Consider the following 8,140-nt stretch of genomic DNA (forward strand, 5'->3'; position numbering starts at 1 on the left):
AGCAACCTGCTCTTTGGGGATGAAATTTTTCATTTCTTTTCTATTTGGGAATTTTTTTTTTTCATGGTAAAGGCTGTTTTATTGGTGGCAGTTAGTACAAGTAAATATACATGGATCCTCAAAGAATTCAGTTATTTATCAGATTACTGGTCCACAGAGAGCTAAATGGTATTGAACTGACTGATTCATGGGAGAATAAACTGAAGTCAATCCTGTTTCTTGGGAAATGAAGCCACAGCCAGATGATATATAAACCACAGCTGGCATCTGCTGTTCCACCAACTGTAAGAATCAAGGTGGCTCTGTACCAAGGGCATCAGCTTTCCCACCTTTTACATGCACTGGAATTCCGTTATACTCCTGAAACTACTTTTGTTTCTCTGAAACTTTATTTTCAAACTGCCTGTGTGAATCAATACTTATGGTCCTCTGGGCAATCTGACCAAGAGTCAGCAGATTTTGCAACATCTTGGCTCAGCTTTTGCCCACCAACCGTGACAATTTCTATATGAGAATGTTAATATTTTAACATTTTTAATTCATTCCTACATGAATTCTGTTCCATTTCTTTTTCTCTTTCAAGTAGGATAGCCCAGATAGCTTCAAAATGGCAGCTGGTCCCTCCCCAAGAAGATCAAGTCACGATTATAGGGTTGGGACTCTTAGCTTTACCCTCTGAAATTCCAATACTTTGGCCACCTGATGTGAAGAACTGACTCATTGGGCAAGACTCTGATGCTAGGAAAGACTGAGGGTAGGGGGAGAAAGGGGCAACAGAGAGTGAGATGGTTTGATGGCATCACTAACTCAATGGACATGAGTTTGAGCAAACTTCGGGAGGTGGTGAAGGACAGTGTAGCCTGGTGTACTGCAGTTCATGGGGTTGCAAAGAGTTAGACATGACTTACTGACTGAACAGCAACAACAACTGACCTCTGGGGAAGGGAGAAGAGCTGAGGATCAAGTTCAATCACCAGTGCTCGATGATTTAATTAATCACATCTATTGGAGAAGGAAATGGCAGCCCACTCCAGTAGTCTTGCCTGGAAAATCCCATGAACAGAGGAGCCTAGTAGGCTATAGTCTGTGGGGTCACAAAGAGTAGGACACGACTGAGTAACTGCACTTTCACATAATGAAAATTCCATGAAAATCCTAAAGCACAGGATTCAGACAGCTTCTGGGTAGGTAAGCACACGAAGGTGCCAAGGGAGGGCAGTGTGCCCGCAGAAGGCATGGGAGTCCTGTGAACTTCTCCCCATGTCTTACCCTGGGCATCTGTGCCATCTGGCCATGTTGACTTGTACCCTTTGTAGTAAACCAGGAATAGTAAGTAGAGTGCTTTCTTGAGTTTTGTGAGTCATTCCAGCAAGTTGTCAAACCCAAGGAGGGGTTTATGAGAGCACTCAATTTACATAATGGCTGGTCGGTCAGAAATATGGGAGACCCAAGACTTATGACTGGCCTCTAAAGTGGGGCAGTCTTGTAGAACTGAACCCTTTAGTTTGTGGGGATCAGACTTTAACTCCAGGTGGATGGTAAAACTGAATTGAATCATTGGACCCCTAGTCGGTTTCGGAGAGTTAGAGAAATGGTGTTGGAAAAGATACCATATATTTGGTGTCAGAAAGAAGTAAACCACTCAGTCTGCATTCAGAAGTGAGGCAGGATGATTGGGGGTGCTAAGACTGCATGGGGAAGCTTTACCATAGGGTGAGCAGAACGTGCATAGCTGGTTCACTGGAGCGCTCCCAAATGTCATCATCCATAGGACCCTTTAGAGGTAACCTGGATGTCCTGCCGTGTGTGTGTGTGTGTGTGTGTGTGTGTGTGCATGCATGCCTGCACGGGTAAAAGGAGTTCTGAAAGCCAGGTGGGGAAAGGGGGTTGGGGCACCTACAGTATGACACATAGGCTTTTATTTTGCTCTTACTTCACCTCTGTGTTTCCCAGGGCTTGCTTGCCGGGTCCAAGTCCTCTGAAGACAATCTCCAACTCTCTGCCCTGAAGCAAAGAAAGGGTGGTTGCATAGATGCACACGGTGGGAGAGAAGCCCTTATGGGCTCAGACACGCTATGGGCAGGCTTCCAACAGATGCCCCTTTCCACACTGGGCTTTTCTCTTGCCTCCCTTTTGGAATTTCATTGCTTTATAAACCCCAAGCCACTCAGAGTTCCTTCAGGGTGAAGCAGCTCTGTTCCCACTTGTCTGCAAGCAATTGGCTTTCTCCTTTCTTCATTCTGCCAAGGTAATTACTGTTCCTCCATCCATTTCTCACCTTCCAAAAATTTGTTGAAAGCATTTGTAACAAATTGTCTCTCCTTCTCTTTGACCTTGTTGATTAATTTATTTTTAAAAATTCCTTGGCTATCATTTCAATAAGATTTGGGTAGAAAGAAAAGATAGCTATGGCCAATTCCACCATTTTTAATCAAAAGTTTCCTTTAGAATTCTTAATCTTTGTTGGAATCAAAATTATACATTAAAAGGTGAATCCTTGCCATTTACTAAGTGAGATAAAAATCTAGAGAGATATCAAATTTCAGTAAATTTCTCATGGCCTGTGTGTGTTTATTTAAAGACAATTCTAATAATCTTGGTTATTTAGTTTCCTAGCTTTTAGTAGACTAGAAACAAAATTTTAGTAGAAAGTTAGATTTGAATGTATATACTGAAAGTATCAAGAATAGCTGGCATACCCAAAAGTGACAGAAAGCTTACAATAACAAGTTAAAATAACACACGATAGCACAGCAGTTCCTACAAGTACAAACAGTATCACAAGTTACAAAAGGCATAGCTGCACCGAAGTGTAACATGATGCTATCTTCTTATTATAAAAGCATCTTCGGCTCCCTGTTATCTGTAGATATAATATTTAATATTCACTCACTGTTTCATATATGCCAAACATATGACCTGAGGTTCCAACAAAATGGACTTCCCTGGTGACTCAGATGATAAAGAATCTGCCTGCAATGTGAGAGACCCAGGTTCTATCCCTGGGTCGGGAAGATCCCCTGGAGGAGGAAATGGCAATCCACTCCAGTATTCTTGCCTAAAGAATTCCACGGACAGAGGAGCCTGGTGGGCCACAGTCCATGAAGTCGCAAAGAGTCAGACATGACTGAGGGACTAACACTTTCGCACTTTCGCTTTTTACTTCCAATAAACCACTCTGCAATGTTTCACACCCACAAATTTCCATTTCTGACTCATGAAGTTCTTACATGGCACACCCTTTCTTGCCATCACAAGTCATCCTTTAGGACCCAAAACATTTGGGTTCCCAAAACATTCTCTCCCTCTCCTTCTGTGTCCCCATGGTACTTGTTTAGATTTATGTAATAGCACTTGCTGTGTTTTGAGAGGAACTTTGAACTTACACGTCTGCCTTATCTCTCCAGTTGAATCATAAAAACCAAATAGCAGGGCCATTGCAATGAACTGATGGTATCCCCACAAATCCCACAGGTTGACACTCTAATCCCAATGTGATGATATTCAGAAGTGGGGCCTTTGGGAAGTGGTTATGTCATGAGGGTGGAGCCTTTATCCATGAGGTTAGTGCCCTTATAAGAAAAGGCCAGAGCCAGCTAGCCCTCTTTCTGCCATGAGAAGATACGAGGAGAAGTTGGCTGACGGCAAACCAGGAAAAAGGCTCTCACCAAAAACCTCACCAAAACTTGCTGGCACCCTCATAACTTCAAGACTCCAGAACTGTGAGAAATAAATTTCTGTCATTTATAAGTCACCCAGCCTATGGTGCATTTGTTAGAGCATCCCAGATTGACTAAGACAGCCATTAAATGTCTTGGCACAGTGCCTTGCGTATAAATGCTCCTGAGTAAATGTTTGTTGAATCCAATTGAAAGTATGATAACTGATTTGACATAATAATCCTTAGTCCTCTAGGAAAGGTCAAATAGGAATCTGAACACTCTTTTTAAGAAGGTAAATGTGTTATGCATTCTTAAAAGATTTCAAAAATAGAAATGAAACTAAAACATATTTTTATAATGCATAAAAGGTATATTACCTTTAATTTATCATAAGATTTATTTCTTGTTGATAGAATAATGAGGCACTGTTTTTCACATGGACTACAATCCAGTTATATCACTAAGCTGTTTAAGTTTGAACATTATAGCTTACATATGGAACATCAGCTCTGTCTTTTTGAAAGGAGACAGGGTAAAGGGGTTGTGACAGGTGGAAAAAAAAGTGAATATTTTTGTTTCAGGATGTTTTAGAGAGCGGCTATGTGTTCCTTGACATAACCGACCTGTTCCCAAAATGTTTGGGATCAAACCCTATCTTGCTATGGACTCATGTTGTATTTTCCAAAGTGCTTTTATCTTGCCTTTGGATTGATCTTTGATTAGGTGTGACTCCTGACACATTTGCTTTAAATTTCTTTCTCCTCCCCTGTCAAATGGTTAATGATCTCAGAATGTCACACTGGATTCTGCAGATTTCCCAGGAGGTCAAGTGTGGGGAGAGCAATAAAACAAGTACAAAATGGAGACTCACCCTATTGCCGATTCGACAAGATACAGGCCAGGCCAGCTTCGTGGGCGTGTGACTCAGGCGGCTGCATGGACCTGTGCTCCCAAGGGTCCCACACTTGGTTGAGTGCTCCGTCATTGCTATCTTGGGCAATCTTAATAATTTTATCTTTTAACCTGTGTAAGTGAAGTCTGGGAGGGCAATGGAACATGCACATGAGCAGAAGAGGTGTGTTCAACATGTGGATCTGCTGTTCATTCTCATAGAATGTTCGTGATGGCCTGTGAGCACAGAATTCTGGTGCGCCTGTGCTGCATGGGAGTTTAGCAAGACTGGAAGCCTCTATGCATGTCTAGGGCGTACAAAGCAAGTCAGAGCCCTGATATTCTGGGAAGCCACGCTTGCCGTTGAAACCAGAAGCTGATTAGAATGCAGGAAAGAGGAAATGGCTTTGTAAGAAACATGCATAATCAAGAAATCTGTTAGCCAGCTGCGTGTGCGGAAAAATGACATAAAAGGGAGGGAAAAGATGGGACAATGTGTTATAGCTCCTTTTCCTCTCATCCTTCCTAACTCATCAGTGAGTCCTAAGTGGAGACTGTTAGAACGTGAGTGTATGAAGAAGTGAAATTAAAATGTTTGAGTTAGTTTTTGCAGCATCTCCAATGTTCCGATAAGAACGAAATGTATATGCATGTACCAGTCATGAAATGCAAAATGTGTAATTTGGTGATTCCTTACACAGGTTAAATGCTCTTACATTTGCACTTAAAACTGATGGTGCGCAAAGATGAATGGTGAAATTCATGCTACTGATTTAAGATCTCTATTTAATTTTTCTTTACTTCAAATTCATTAAACAGTGAATAAAAAGCATTATGACAAGTCAAGAATTATTGTGGAAGAGAGGGAAGAACTTTATATTTTAGTACCTTTATTGGCACTTTTTTTTTCTGCTTTTGGAACAAGGGCCCTACAGTTTCATTTTGTACTGAGCTCCCCAAATTATATAGTCAACCCTGTATGCAAGTGTGGATTTTGACAGACAAAAATCACAGGCTAATTCAGTTCTCAAGTAAATAAGTTCTATCTCAAAAACTGCAAAGAATACTGTCCGAAGTTGTCCAGGATGGGATAACATTTTTGTGATCTCTAGGGACACGGTGAATGAATGTGCAGTTATGGCCACAGTCCAAGAGAGGACATAACATGGGGAAGTGTCAGTGGACCAGCCCGTTTGTGGTCAGGAGACACGTTCCAGCCTCATTACCTTCAGTGAGTCCACCAACCATTTGCACCCTGATACCAACCAACTCTAGTTGAAGACCAGTGGCCCTTCATTTATTCCACAAATATGTGCTGGTCATAAACCATTGTATGGAGGACAGGAGAATCATTGTCCTGGTCCTTGTGGCATTTACAGACCCGTATCGCAGAATGTAAAAAGTAAAGTAAAAGCAGAAAGAAAGAAAACTTAAAAGCACAATGGAGCTTCCTATGTATAGGAATTTGTGTTCATCTTCAGGACTGTCTCTTTGCAAATGACAAAAAACCAAACCAAAACAAAAAAAACAACCTCACCTCAAACTGGTTTAAGCAAAAATTAAAAAGTGTAAGTTCATGTAACCCAAATCACATGAACTATGAGTGGAGCAGAGGTGATTCTCTAATAGAAAATGGAGGCAGTTTTATCAGAACAGGGGGACTGGATAGTCCACTCTAGACTCTCTAAATCTTTTGATAATGTAAATCCTCACTCCTGTTCCATGGGAGTATGTGCTTTAAAATGTGAGCACGATGGCTTTTCATAAAACATGAAACTCCTTAATGATCTTGTTATTTTGAGCTATGCTTTGAGTCAGGGGGACATTGACTTGTGGGAAATGTCTATCTGGGATGTGGGAAAATGTCTTGGAACACTAAAACTATTCAATCAAAAGCAGGAAGGAAAGTAGAAAAGAAGAATTAAGGAATGAAGAAACAGAATAGACAACATAGAGAATTAGAAGATGTGTAAAACAACAGAAATGAAAGCACAACATGTCAACATTGTGGAATGCAGATAAAGCAGATCTTAGATGGAAGTTTAAAGCATTAAGTGCTTATACCAGGAGATAAGGAAGCTCAAGTCAATCCAACTTCAAGTTTGGTGTTGTTGCTAAGTGGTGTCTGACTCTTTTATGACCCCAATGGACTGCAGCCCGCCAGGCTCCTCTGTCTATGGGATTCTCCAGGCAAGAATACTGGAGTGGGTTGCCATGCCCTCCTCTGGGGATCTTCCCCATCTAGGGAGTGAGCCTGAGTCTCCTGCATCGCAGGTATATTCTTTAACACTGAACCACCAGGGAAGGCCAACTTCAAGAAACTAGAAATGAGGGCAAGAAAAACAAACTCAAAGCAACAGAAGCAAGGAAATCCTATAGATCTGAGCAGAACTCATTGACACTGAATGAGAAAAACAATAGAGAAAATTCATTAAACCAAAAGCTGGTTCTTTAAAAGTTCAATAAAAGAAATCAACTCTAGCAAGACTGATAAAAGAAAAAAAAAGGAGAAGACAAAAATTACCAGTGTCGGACTACAAGAGAGGATGTTAATATAGACACCCACAAGCATGAAAAATATAATATGGGAATAGTATCAGCAAGTCAGTGCATTTAAATTCTACAAGGTAGATGAAATAAAGATATTTCTCAAAATCCATAAACCACCAAACTTACCCAACTTAAAAAGGAGTCTGTACCCTGAAAAAGGACAACTGCACCCTGAAAAAGGACAACTGCACCCTGAAAAAGGACAACTGAATAGTCCTGTAACTAGTAAATCAATTGAATCCATAGTTTAAAAGCTTCCACTAAAGAAAATTCCAGGCTTAAATTTTTTTTTTTTTGCTGGCATAGTCTACTATTTCTTCCCTGGTGACTCGGAGGATAAAGAATCCACCTGCAAGGCAGGAGACCTGGGTTTGATCCCTGGGTTGGGACGATCCCGTGGAAAAGGGACTGGCTTACCCACTCCAGTGTTCTGGCCTGGAGAATTTCAAGGACAGAGGAACCTGGCAGGCTACAGTCCACGGGGTCACAAAGAGTCGGACATGACTGAGTGACTTTCACTAATTCTATAAAATCTCCAGGAAAAAAAGGGTAACACTTCCTCTTTTTGACAAAGATGGCATGGTGAGTTTTATTTATCTACTTTTGGCTGTGCTGTGACTGAGTTGCTGCTCAGGCCTTTCTACAGGTGCGGTGTGCGGGCTTCTCACTGCAGTGGCTTCTCGTGTTGTGGACCAGGGGCTCCAGGGTGTGCACAGGCAGTAGTTGCAGCTCCCAGGCTCTGGAGCACAGGCTCAGTGGTCGTGACGCACAGGCTTAGTCGCTCCATGGCTACGGGATCTCCCGGACCCAGGGGTGGAACCTGCATCTCCTGAACTGGCAGGCGGGTTCTCCACCACTGAGCCGAGAAAGCCTGAGACAACACTTCTAACTTCATTTTTTGAGACCACTATTGTTTTGACACCAAAATCAAAGGCATTATAAGAAATGAAAACTTCAGACCAATATCCCTCATGAATACAGATGCAAAAATCTACAAAAATATTAGAAAAATCAGATTTAACCATACATGAAGCCAA

At 41.6% G+C, this 8,140-nt stretch overlaps 1 pseudogene; it reads right to left on the reverse strand.

The window, feature by feature from the left end:
* Positions 1–206: 206 nt before the first annotated feature.
* On the reverse strand, positions 207–468 carry LOC122448543 (annotated as a pseudogene).
* Positions 469–8,140: the final 7,672 nt, after the last annotated feature.

Source organism: Cervus canadensis, chromosome 10 (assembly GCF_019320065.1).
Source record: "Cervus canadensis isolate Bull #8, Minnesota chromosome 10, ASM1932006v1, whole genome shotgun sequence".
Lineage (NCBI taxonomy): Eukaryota > Metazoa > Chordata > Mammalia > Artiodactyla > Cervidae > Cervus > Cervus canadensis.